Here is a 14,190-nt window from a genome sequence, read left to right as displayed (position 1 = left end):
GACTGGTTTTTACTGAAAATTCGTTTCTGGTTGATTAGCCCCACAAACGTTTTTCGTCTTCTAACACTTACAAAAATATATTAATTGTTCAGAAGCTGATCAGAGACGTGGTCCTTGCGGACCAGTAATTACCGAGCGTTCGACTATAAGATCGAAATTATAATCGGGAATCAATCTTCTGTCTGGAGCTGCGTCCTCCGGGATAAGCGGTCCCTCGGTACAGGGTTGTAACCAAGTCACATGGTTCCGAGTCACGAGTCAATCTTACTTTTGTGGTTTTGACTCGAGTCAAGTCGAGTCATTTTCAATTCATCACCGACTCGAGTCCGAGTCCAAGTCACCGTTTAAAGGGTCAAGTCCGAGTCATGGTGTTATGACTCGAGTCGAGTCCAAGTCACAGTATTGAAGTCATGTTCAGCTCATGTTTTCAATCCTGCTTGGGTGATATCGAATTCCTAGCTTGCCAAACATGCTCATTTTGTCCCTATCAGAGTTTTGGCACGTGTTTATTTATGCAGTTAACGGACAGGTCCTGGCCTCAATTACCGATGCTACAGATAACTTCACTAAGTTAGAACGTAAAATCAAATATCTGTCTTGTCAGTCTGATACATCACCAATTCAAGCATTCAGTTTTTATGATAAGCACATCGACGATAGCTCATAAATTGCTGATAGAGAGCCAGCGAGTTCACGTCAAGATACCAGCTGATAGAGAATCAACAGATGCATGTTTATGTAGAGGTATTTACACCAAGCCAGCATGCTGTAAAAGCGTGCATGCAGCTATGTGCATTGTGCAGTGACAAAAAACAGATACCTTTTGATATTACTTAAGGTTTTCCCCAGGGATATCTTGAAACTCCTTCTAGATATCCCTGGTTTTCCCAATTGCATTACAGACTACATCGCAGTTACAGCATTGGAGAAATAATTGTACAATGGGGCTGTTCAAAAACATTTTTTCAAGTTTTCCGGCTACTTCTTAAAATTGTTAGATTGCCTAAAAAAATCAAATTTGGCTCAATTCCAACCAGTAGAAAGCAATGCTATGAAAGAAAATTTTAGATTAATTACAAATAGAGATTTTCGAATTTTACCGGCTATCTCATGATATTGTTACATTGTGCATACTTCATTTATTTTCAAATCCGAAATTTTCTCCTATCTAATTGATTCTACTTTTCAAAATTGAGCCAGATTCAATGTTCTTTTTATGCAACGTAACAATTTCATCAAGTAGCCACCGAGTAAAATAAAAAAGAAGTTACTTTTGAACAGTCCTATTCTACAAACATCACGCAGCATTAGCCATTCATTATTACTCACGTGCACAATGCACATACCTAACAAAACCTCAAATAGACAGAGGGTATTGTGTGTTTTCAAAGACAGCAGATCACATCAATGATGAGTTACACTTTAAAAATACCAAAGTGGAAAGCGAGATCCTCAGATATATTAGAGCGGCATGGCCTTAGAATAAATCCACCTCTACTGAATACACGTTCCACTGGTGCACTAGATGAAGGAATTGATAAGCATTTTTGAACCACACTGAAGAGCATAGGATACTCATTCTTTCGAGTCGCCCAAAAATGCAAAGAATCATCGCTTTCAAATCTACACATGAGCTTATCAGTCTCTTCCAAGTACTTGACTATCTGAGTGATTGCGTTGGCTCTAATTGAACTTTGCTTCGATTGTTTGCTTGTATAATTGAAAAGTCTTAAATACTTTGATTGCGGAGGATCTAGTACCTCTTCGTCAGATGATTTTGTACCTTGGCTGGTGATCCTGTATGAATGAGTGTCAGCCTCAGTCATCATCAACTCGATTATTTTCTGCCGCAGTGCAATTCCGGATTGTTCTGAGCAATTTAGATCCATAAGCTAATGGAAAGCAAATTTCGGATTGAACACGCATGATGTGAAGAAGATGGTTTGACCAAACGGTTTCGGATTACCGATAGGCCAATCCAAAGACTCATCAGTTGTGATCATGTTCACATTTACAAACACTCCTGCAAAACGCTTTAAAATAGAATTTTTCAATGCTTCCACTAATGCGCGGAAGTAATCGACAATAGGCCCATTTACATGACGGTTTAAGTCAGCTTCAAAGCTGACTCGTCGATCCGACTCTCTCGTATTCGATGAAAAGAAAAAGGCAAACTGCTTCAAGTCGACTCGAGCCTCAAGCTGTTGTCTAATGTGGTTTACGATCGGCTTGAGTCATCGGTCATCGGCGTCCGGCGATTTTCGTTCGACGGCGCTGTTTTTTGCCGCGCGGGCTCTTGGCATCGTAATTCATGTTTTTCATCTGATGTTGAGAAATTGGGCAAACATGGCAAGGAAAAGTGGGGTTACTTTGTAAGTGCTCGCTTGTTTACGATGGAATATATTTATATATCATATGTAGTACACCAGTACTGGAGTAGCAACCGTGCTCTTTTAGGGCAGTTTTATATTTGATATTTGGCTGCGACGCTTCGATCTGTAGTAGCCTATAGTTGCTGTCATCAGCTACATAAAATGGCTAACAAGGTAAAACGTTGCATCTGTATTTCAACTTCTCAGACTACAGTTCGGAAGAGATGTGGATTGTACCGGTACTACAATTCGACTACGACATGCATAGTGAACTGGTGGAAGAAGCGGCCTTGCAGTGTGCTATATCGATACGGGAATACATGAATGATTGCTGCATTTGGTACATAGGCCTACTGTTCCACTGGATAAACTGATGTGAGCGCACATGTGATGGGATGGAGCTGGTGTCTCTCCCGGGTGGATGATATGGAGATTTGTGACTCTCCTGGTGATGATGAAGCGCAGTGGTGTTAGGATTATTGCTTTGTTTTTAGTTCTGGGTTATAGTGTTCTGCTGATATGATGCGGTCGTGCGGGTGTTCACGATTTTCAGCTTGCCGTTTTGATATTGTATTCATGGTAGCCTATGTGTTTGTGAGGGTGCTGAAATTGACACTTTAATTGGTGGGTAGCAATTTAGTAGTAGTGCTCTATATTGCTCTTTATGACAGTTTTTATAGACATTCTTGGTATTGTTAACTTCCTATTTGGTATATCATGCCGACAAGATGCTTCAATAAAATCTCTGCAGTAGTTCCTGTATCGTGACTGACTCTTAAGTCACCGGCATACATGGGGTAGTCTGTTACAGAGGAGCGGCCGAACAACTAGAGGCCACATGGGGTTTGCAAGTGGGTCACTTGAGTGTTAATGACCTTATTTTAATCGCATCGACAAGTGATGCCTGACATATCAAAACAGTCTTTACTCCCGCCTATACTCCACGGCCCATCTTCGTTGACGCCGAAAAAGCTAGCTGATAACTTATACTTATTGTTTTCCTCTACAATCATGATATGAACAAGATTATTTTCCTCTACAAATATCGATATTATGAGTATCTCATCATCCTCGTTAATTTCGAGGATAAGAAACGTTTCAGAGTACGACCAAACACACATTGTCGTTGTACCTTTGCCCACCAAACTTACTACGAATACATATTTGTAAGGGGTAAAGCGACACCGGATCGTCCACGATACAGCTTCCTGAAGGATCATGTAAACAGGGCCCTTTAACGAGTCAGCTTGGAGATGAGACGTGACGTCACTGGAGACGACTTGAACGCCAAGTCGAGTCGAACATGTAACCAGGCCTAATGATAGTGTGCCTAATTGCATGGTTGTAGACTGTAGAGTGAGACGGAGAGCAGGGTTGGTAGTTGGTACTACCCTGGTTGGCATTGGGACGCAACAATGCTGTCTGGCGAAACGAGAGAGTAGCTCAAGAGCAAAAGAGCCAGACAGCATTATTGCGTCCCAATGCCGATCTCCATACCAATGAAAAATTCGAGGCTGATTGTGGGGGTTCCAGGGCCACGAGCGGAATTTCATTTATATTTTCGTAATCAGTGCAGAGTCAGCTTTCGCTTGATACCCGTTTTACCAAATTTAATGCTCGCCAAGCCGGTCAAAAATGACCTTCAAATTGCCTGTAGCCAAATCGAAATTGTGACGTGAATCAATTTCTGAGGCGTGAGATTAGGTTGTGTCGACACCATATAGGACACTATGGTACCATTGTCTGTTGTTTTTGCGGCGGCATATCTGATATCAGACGAGTGCAACGAAAGCAGTGGTGACAAATAGCGGTGTCGGCAGAATTCGTCAGATGTGTTGAACTAGCCATTACGATTCGCAAATTTATTCATCTTCAAGTCATATAAGATAAGCCAAGTCATTGACTTGGGTCGAGTCATGCGCAATGACTCGAGTACAAGTCGAGTCAATCCAAATATTGACTCGAGTCGAGTCGAGTCATTTTCCCATTTCAAGAAAATGACTCGAGTCAAGTCGAGTCACAAAAAAACGTGACTCGAGTCTGACTCGAGTCGAGTCATGACTCGAGTCATTACAACCCTGCTCGGTAACCATAATCGTAGCCGGCTAAGTTGGTCAAAACCATAATCTGCGGCTTTTATATTGCCGTCCGTCCAAGATGTACAATCCTATACGCAACGCAAGCGGTGTAATGAACAGACAGGAGGATGTGGAAGCGACCAAACACGAGGACTGGCAAATCTATCTTGGGCCTCCGTAGGCATCTCGTTGTTGACGCTTTCCTTCTTTTCAGTCCCTGCCTTCTACACGTTATTCACCGCGGCTTTCTCTATGAGCTTTTTATTTTATACAGAAGCCATTAGAGAAGAGTGACGCACAGGAGGAGGAACCCAGATATACCAGACGCTTCAAGACCTGATGATGCTGGACTCAATCAATCAATGAACATATTATATTTTCATCTGCCCAAGACGCAATGTACAATGCGATATACAAGACACACAACGCGATGTAATGAACAGATAGGGGATGCCGAACGACCAACCAGTTGGTGTGTCTTGAACTATGGCATACCTCGTCCTAGTGCTCGATGTCACAGTCTTCTTCGATGTTAATCTTTCTTCGGCGGTTCTTTTTAGAAGCTATTTCATGCTCTTTTTCTTTCTCTATCGGGTCTGGGCTTTTTTGTCGCCGTAAGAACAACGACACGGGGGACGAGGGGCTCAGAATAACCTCCGACAGCGGGAATCGAACCCGGGCCGATGGCGCCGACGCTCACTTCTACATTATCTCTCCGACTCCAGACATGGGGTGATTACTTCATGATTGTAATCGATTGCGATTACGATTACTTCTGAGTGACGCGATTACGATTACGATTACTGCAAAATCAGGAAGTAGTCGATTAGTAATCACGATTACTTACGATTACATTTATTTTGCATCTTGGAAGCTATGTTAGAAGACAATATATGGATTGCGCTGAAGAGGCCTAATGAGATAACAAACTCCCTTTAAAAGAGATGCGTCATTTGCTTGTTACGTCATGATGTATCCATTGCCCATTTTCATAGAGTTCAATTTATCGCGCCCAATGATTTGCATTCTTGCCAGAGCCATAATTGCCGCACCCCAAATTTCCCAATAGGGTCGGGAGCGAGCTCGAAGGGGACTCAAAAAGTATTTCGTAAACCAACATAAGTTATAGAGTATATTTTCGAGTGATCTAATTAACTTGAAAATCCTCTCTAGATCAGTGATTCCAACCGCGGCTCCGAGCTAGCCTACTTGCGGCTCCCATTGACGTTGGAAAATCCAACGAAAATATTATAAAATCATTTTAAAACAAACAAAAAAATTGATATTCAAAGATTACACTTGCTTGGCTTGGAATCTGGAGTTTATAATTAAGGGTGGGGACCAATTCCTTTGCTGTCGAGTAGCGATTCTCAACTCAGCAACGATTTCGTCACTCAATTCACGTCAAAAAGCATGCTCACCCTCAAATGCGTTTGGATCGTCACTCAAATTTAAGTTTGCTCCTCATCAGACTAAATTAAGTGCAGGTGGTGTTGCAACACGTTTTACAACGCTATCTGACCATCAAACCAATGGATCATTTGACTTGATTGTTAAAGTTCAACGGCCGCATTGACGGAATGAATGCTTTTTCCCCATGATGAAAATGTTTTCATGTCCTATTGTAGTTAATGTGGCCACTGACCATGGTAATTTACAACTTGAGTTGCTAGACTGATATAAAGACATGACAATTTGTTTGTGCGTCTCACGAAAGTTTTTCTTCTAGTCTGCTACGCTTGAGCCACTACAATATCGTTTGATTATATAACAAACCGGAGGTCACGAATTAACAACATACAGTATACACTAAAGTAATTATAACAAGATACCAGAGGTTATAATTATGAATTACGTGCCCACAGCTCTACATATAGCTAATTGTGTGGCGAGATAGCGCAGTGGTATAATCCGCGGCTGCAACGCCATTGGGTTGCGGGTTCAAGTCCGACCGAGATCGACTTCAGAGTTCCTTTCTACGTAACGGAGTTTATCTAGGCTCCTGCTTGCCGCCTCATCCGCGTAAGCGGTGTCTTACAATAAGCCTGGAAGTGGGCCGTGTGCTACAAGTCGGCAGATACGGAATCAAAAATGCAGAAAACCGGCCTGGTGAAACTGACCGTTGTAGTCGACAAACACCAAGATTACCTCAAACAAACATACTCTACTAAATCTGACCATCGGGGGCTGAGAGAGAAATAAAAATCAATAGTAATATAATGCAAATTTCGACGAAATTCAGTCTTCAACTTGCGATTACCATCCCATATATAGAGGACGACTTGCTGTTTTGATCCTGATTCCATAGCTACTCTACAACTCATGCTAACATATATAATAATATAGCCCATCGCCATGGCGGCAGGTCCCAATGTTGAGTAAATAATTGTGAAATAACGATTGGCGCCCTTTCAAGTAGAGTCATATGAGAATAAGACGAAGCGAACATAAAATTCTGCCTTCAACTTAATACAGATATTGTACTACAAGCTGCCGTTACGAGAAACGGCAAAAACGGCTCGGTTTTGATATATATATATATCACCAGCTGTTGATTTGACTGCTTCGTTGTGGAAATCGCAATGTTTTATTTGACGAGCACAAAATTTCAAATCTTTGTCCGGTGTACGACTGTACGACGTACGTACGCGTACTAGATAGGCCTACTGTTCGCCAAGCAGCTACGGTCAAATTGCTTTTAACTAAGCATAAGCATAACCAAACATCAACCATAAGTTACTATTAGAAACTAGGCAGAGCGGAGATAAATTATACTGCTGCGAGGTAGTGGCGTGTGGAACGTGTTGATAAACTGATATACAGCACGGCGGGTGTTCTTACAATGACACGAATGTACGACGTACGTATATCGAATATCTATTTAGTGTGGATACTTCTTACGCAATGACGCACAAATCTAATAGGCTGTTTCTGACGTAATAATGAACTGTGGCGTTTGAAAATCAGACGTTTGTGCTGTCACGAGCCTGGTATAATATCTCTTCCTTGTTCACGAATGTTCAGTTTATGTCATATAAGTCGTCCTTGCAAAAATAAAAAGTAATCGTTCCTTCACAGAGAAATCGATTAGATATGGGAAGTAGTCGATTACGATTACGATTACGTCGGAATTTTTTCGAATGTAATCGATTGCGATTTCGATTACTTGAAAATGCTGTAATCGTCGTAATCGATTACGATTACTAATCGCGATTACCCCATGTCTGTCCGACTCATCCCAGTTTTCTCGCGTCGATGGAGGTGAATGGTAAGATGCAATTCCTGATCTGGAAGGCTATCATGCACGCACTATATCACAAATAATTGTAAAAGTATGAAGAGTTTTAGCATTCACGAGTATAGGCAGATATACGTATTCCATTTTCTGAAGGTAAGTTCGGGTTGGTTCCGATCTTGTAGTTATGCTGTGCCCGGTAGGTGACGGTAGATTGCCGAAACAATATGTATCTCTCAGCGCGATTGAAACACAAAAGGGACAGAACTGCAGCACGCGGACTGCTCAAGTCCGAAAAATAATGAAAAATGTTGATAATGCAAACTTTCCCTCGATATATTTGATTTTGCAGTGGTTATTTCCAGACATCGCACTTTAAAATACGCCGTTTGCGCTATCAATGGGGGTTTCTTATTGACGATCCATAACATAACATTGTTGGGTTATCTTTTTCATCTGAACTGAACAGTCGCACACAAGACACAATGTATAATGCGATGTCATGAACGACGATGTTGAACGACACGCATCAGTAGCGATCCTTTACTCTAACATCCACCTCGGGGGCTCGGCCTAGAGTGCCCGATGTCACAGTTCTTTTCGATGTTGTTCTTTTCTGAAGCCGCGGCCCTTTCTACTAGTCCTTTCCATTCCTTGCGAGTGCATCATCATCATCATCATCATTGGTTTATTAGCAATTTTATCAGTTCAATACACCACAAAAATGCGATACAATGAAAAGACAGGAAGATGTCGAAGCGACAAGGAGTAAGTCTATGGAATCTGACACCCACCTTGGCCTAGGCGATGTAAAGAGGAGGCATGCACACTGAATGAAAGTAAAGAAGATAGTATAGAAGAAGAATGCGACAAGAAATAGAGCGGCATGTCATGGGAAGCAAGATCGATAGGTCAGTCGTGGTCCGGTAATCTTGAGGATGGACTGTATTTATTTAGTAGTAATTGCTTGTATTTCGACTTGAATGTGGACATGCTCGTCGACTGTCGGATGGCCGGCGGGATACTGTTCCACACATCAGGTCCGGCATATTTGATGGAGCGATGATCTTTTCGGTCGATCATATGATATTTGGACGACGTGGACGCGCGTGTGTTGTACTTGTGCGCTTTTGATTCAGAGGTAAAGAAGTCATTGAAATATTCGGGGCAACGACCGCAGTGAAACTGATACATAAACTTGGCGATTTCGTCGGGTCTTTTGCTGGGCTTTTTTGCCGTCATAAGAACGGCAACGGCGGGGGAAGAGGAACCCATCACAAAACGATTGATTTTGATTGTCAACTGCATCAGTGGCTCTTCGGCGATTTGTTCTTTTCATTGGTGTACTCAGTATTCGTGCGTGCGCGGGACATATTCGTTCACGATGTGTCGCTAATTACTTTAGGTAAAACTGGACCGCCATTATGAGCGAACAATCTAACAAGCGGAAATTTGAGGCTGATGCCTTGTCAATAAATAAATAAATAAAATAGTCAATAAAGAATGCACCGAACAACATTTATTTTCTGATGTCGTAGGTAAAGCAATATGCATGATCTGTATTTAATGTGTTGCTGCATTCAATGAATCCAATATAAACCTTCGCTTTGAAACAAAACATCCTAATTTACTAAATTATGATGTACCAACAGTAGGCCTAATGATGTCTACCAGTTCATCGCGCGAAAAGAACGTCTTGGCAAGTATCATATCCACCAATAAAATTTCAAAATACAGCAAGCTATTTGGAGTTTATGAAAGAATGATTATCTCAGCACAGTGTGTAGGACACTATACGATGTGACATGTGAGCTTTATTATGTCCCGCAGTTAAATGAAAAGTATAATCAAGGCATCTATGGAGAATTGACGTTGAAAACCTTGGCGTCATTTGCAAGGTATCTTGCGACTGCGTTCAGTGATATTGGGTTATATCGAAATGAACAGTAGACAGGCCTATGTATTTGTCACATATTTTGCCATTGGACATCACGCATATCGTCTATAATGAGTTTGGGGATAATTTGAAAATTTTGATATAAGATATCGGTCATTTTCGGAAATAGGCCTGCCCTCTAGCTGAAAAACCTTCGGGCAATTTTTGACTAAAGTTCATGGCAATGTACGAGATGATCAACATTTTATCTACCAGGCTGATGAAATTCAAGACTGCATGAATCGATGTATTGCAGGGGCGGGTAACTTCTCCGGTCGGCGGGCCGGATATGGAAAATTGAAGTACTTGGCGGGCCGGATTACAAAATACATAGGCCTACATTAATCGCGTATTTAGCTACCTATACAAGGAATTAATCGTAATGCAAACTTTAAATTTAGAGCATAGAGACCAACAACAGTATTTAATGAATTTACTAACAATAGCTGTCGAAGTCAATCAGACATCGGTGGTCGGTCAAAGTTGTCAACAGGTTCTTCGAACTCTGGCTGCATGTCGTATGTAGATTGTAGAAACCCTTAGCGAAGACTGAACGTGAACATCCGTTATTTTGGAACGCAGCCTTTTGTTTCGTTAATGTTCATGGTCGAAAATATCTGTAGACCCGAACAGATCATGTAGTTTCATGTCCATCTTTCTCAAGTTGGCAAACTTGGATTTATTCTATAACGCATAAAATTTTTGATTACTTTCAGATTCGAATTTCACTTTGGTGGTAGAAACTCTCAGCGGGCCTGTCAAATCCCTTCGCGGACCGCATCACGCCCGAGGGCAGTATGTTGCCCGTCCCTGATGTATTGTATGGGCAGGGCCGTAGCAGCACTATGCCAGTCCAAAATGTTGGTCCTGGGCCAGTGGGCCCCCTATGGCTTCAAACCTATAATAACCATAATAAATAGTAGCGAGGTAAAGCATGCAGTCCTTATTGTCATCTGCCTTCACGCGTCAACAACAGTTTCGATTTTATTACCCAGAATAGTTCCACACTTGGTACGCACAGCAAAGAGTAAAGGCAGGTATGAACTGAACAATTGACACGCTTCTCAACTCCGACTAGACTAGGGCTCCGTCGAAATATTGCAAGATTGCAACACAATCATAACGAGGAATCACTGGCGCAATCTTTCGTTACGCTGCAATCGTCTATGTTCAATGTTCAATTGTTCATTGTTCATTTTGGAAGGTGAATTCGTGGAAGATTCTAGTGTGCTTACCAGTCAGAACGGTTGAATAGTCACATAGTATAACAACGCAGATAATCAAAGGATAAATCTAAAACTCACCAATATACACTAATACATTCATTAATATTTAATGATAATGACATATATATATATACTGAATTTAATTTTACAGTTAATTTGAAGGGACTTCGCGACCCAGACTGTGGACGGCCTCTCATCTCAGTTAGTATTCGATGAATATTCCATACTTTTTGCCTGCCGTTACCTTCTATTCGAATATATTTAACGTGAAAAGATCATCACTAAGAATTGTACATGTACATTGTACGTATTACACATAGATAGGTACAAAGGGCACAGCAATTACATACATTGTACAATTGTACATGTACTCTACAATCGTACTTTGGCAGATTCTACAATGTAGGGCAGGGGTTCTCAACTTCCCTCGTATAACGGGCCGCATTGTAACAGCAAAAGACACCGCGGGCCGCATAACATTATCACCATGTATTTGTGGGCTACTATTAAATTTAGGCTGCTGTAGCCTATTTACCAGTCTTATACGGAAATTTAGTACATTTTTATGCATCCCAAAGCATTAATGGACACGTTCGTAAGTTTGCAGTTGCTGTTTTTTTCTGTGAGAATATCTATCATTCAGCGGCGCAAGTAAATCCCTTCATGGAGTGTGCATCAAAGAATCAAACTCTCTGTTTCAATGCGTGAGCGAGCAAGTATAAAATTACGGTAACTTATTCATTAAAGAGGCCATTATCACTTTGAGCACTCAGTGATACGAGAAAAATCTGGTGTGCGGCAGTGTTGGGATCAAGGCACCACCTTCGAGTCACGAGTCATTTCGAGTCATTGCACATTTTGACTCGAGTCCAAGTCAATCGATTCTCGAAGGTGACTCGAGTCAAGTCAAGTCACTCGATTTTTGGAGGTGACTCGAGTCAAGTTGAGTCAAGTCAAGTCAAGTCACGAGTCAAGTCACAATTCAAGTCAAGTAGCCTTTTCGAAGTATATGAGGCATAATTACGTCATTGCGTTTTGCTGACTGTTTGAAATACACTTTGAGTGGTCATTGATTTTGAAGCGATGAACGAATATAGAGGTAAATATACACGCAAGAAGGCTCACATATACGTAGAACTGCTAACTACGTAAGTAATTGAATAGCCTCAGTTTATATAGTTACCAGAGAGAGAGAGAGAGTCTTTATACCAGCCAAAATAGAGAATAGAGAAACGAATTGGTAAGGTGCAATATATTACTCATTTACAAATTGATATGATACAATTCGAGCCTGCGCCAATGGTTGAGGATCGACTATATATAAACTATATTCGAATCCAATTTCAATAAAACAAGAACATGAAACAGAAATGTACATTTTGCTATAAAATTACTTTACTATACAAGTTTACGACAGCGTAAGCTTCGATCACTTCGTTTGCGGTCAATTTATTTGTGAGAGAACAATGGAGGCTCAGTAAAACGCACGATCATCGAATTATTGGTCGCTCTCACGGGTTACATCAGCGTTTCGCGAACAATCTAACATATGCAAGATAAAGTTATTTTTATCGACACCGATTACTTGATGGCTTGAAATTGACTCGTGAATTTTGCTCCGAGTCACGAGTCAATTTCCATTTCTGATACGCCGAGTCAAGTCTAGTCATTTTAGCAAAGTGACTCGTGTCATGCGAAAAAGGTGACTCGAGTCATCCCAACACTGGTGTGCGGGGTCATTTCTGAGCAAACCAATCAACCCAACCCATCTCATTTCCTTCCATGGCTCGAGCCCTACACCAATAGTTAGACAAGTCAGCTTAGTGAAGTTTATGTTTTTCACTGATTCCCTTCGCACGTATGTCCCAACAGCATTTCCTCTGGAAATATGTCCATGACCAATCTGATAAAACGCAGCTGGATAATTAGCTATATGCAACGTGTGTGAAGTCGGTGGATTCGCCCAACGCTAGAGGCTGAAGTAGTGTATACATGGCAACGTGTTTCAGAACATGCGATAAAAAATCGACTGAGACTGCTGTTACTCTTCTGGTGACGGTTGAATCAGACTACTGTAGCTTCGAAATTTGTCAGGTGATATTGTGTTGGGCCTGTTGGCCTTGCTGCTAAGTAACAGAAACAGCGAATATTCGCACAGTACAATGAAGTTTTATTGAAGTCACACCTTCTCTAGCAGATTCTTGGGTTTAGCGATATTCTAAGCAATTTTGAACAATGCGTCTGTAACGTCGTCGGCAATTTTAACAATGTCTCGACATATGGATTGCTGGGCTTGACACCTAGATAGCAACGTTTTACCAAAGATCAGGCGATATGTAGTATAACTCCAGAAGCAACTATCGTGGTATCATTTTAAGCTTCTACGATTCGTTACAACAACTGTTCTTCGACAAATATGACACATCGGTCTTCCATAACAATACTGTGCCAGAAGCAATTGCGTTTATAGTGAAATATGTCGCGGGCCGCAAAATAATCGTCTGCGGGCCGCGGGTTGAGAACCCCTGATGTAGGGTATAGGCATCAAGTAAGGTTCATAGTCCACAGTGGCATTGTATAAAAGCTACCGCTGTAGCATTCATTTACCGTATGTAAGATGTTTCACTATCGTCGCTCAAATGCGAGAAAGTCCACAAATAGAATTCCTAACTCGGCTGTTGATCGACAAGTTCCATTCATGGCCCACGTAGCACAATACGCGCCTTTTTTGCTTTGCGATTTCGCCAAATATGCGTCTCGTTTTGTCTATCTTCCGTCGTTGTTGGCGTATACTTTGCGTCGAACAGGACAAAAGTGGTAGTCTGAAATGAAGGCAAATAGTCTCTTACGACGCTTAGCAAATATTATTTGCTAATCGATTTGCTGCGATAAACGAGATTGTCCTTCGCATACGTCGATATCGACAGTGACTGGTGCTACGTTGTTTTTATAACATTTGCAATAAGATTGCTGCTTGCTACAGACCTGATACCGTCCCAATGGGGTGTGTCGTGCCAAAATTTGAAGTTAAAATGTCAGTATCTTAAATCTAATTGGTTGATCGAACACCAAACGTTCACTGCTCATATCTAGTAGTGAAGTAATGATCTATAAACGGAGATGCGGAAATAATAAATTGCAGATCGACTGCATCGCCTAAATTCAATGGCGAACCGAATGTGAAAATTGAATAAAGCTGCGTGGATTTGGCCCATGCTTTTGCGGGCAATGTGCAATGTGCATTCGTCACTAGTTTACAGGAAATGCGGTCATTTAGTCCACTGATAGAATATAAGACTACAGACTAACAGCGCTTTGCTGATAAACCGTTATCTCTGAGTGT

Source organism: Botryllus schlosseri, chromosome 6, assembly GCF_051294905.1.
Source record: "Botryllus schlosseri isolate E-star chromosome 6, Bs_hap1, whole genome shotgun sequence".
Taxonomy (NCBI): domain Eukaryota; kingdom Metazoa; phylum Chordata; class Ascidiacea; order Stolidobranchia; family Styelidae; genus Botryllus; species Botryllus schlosseri.
The sequence above is the reverse complement of the archived record's forward strand: the minus strand, read 5'-3'. Positions refer to the sequence as shown.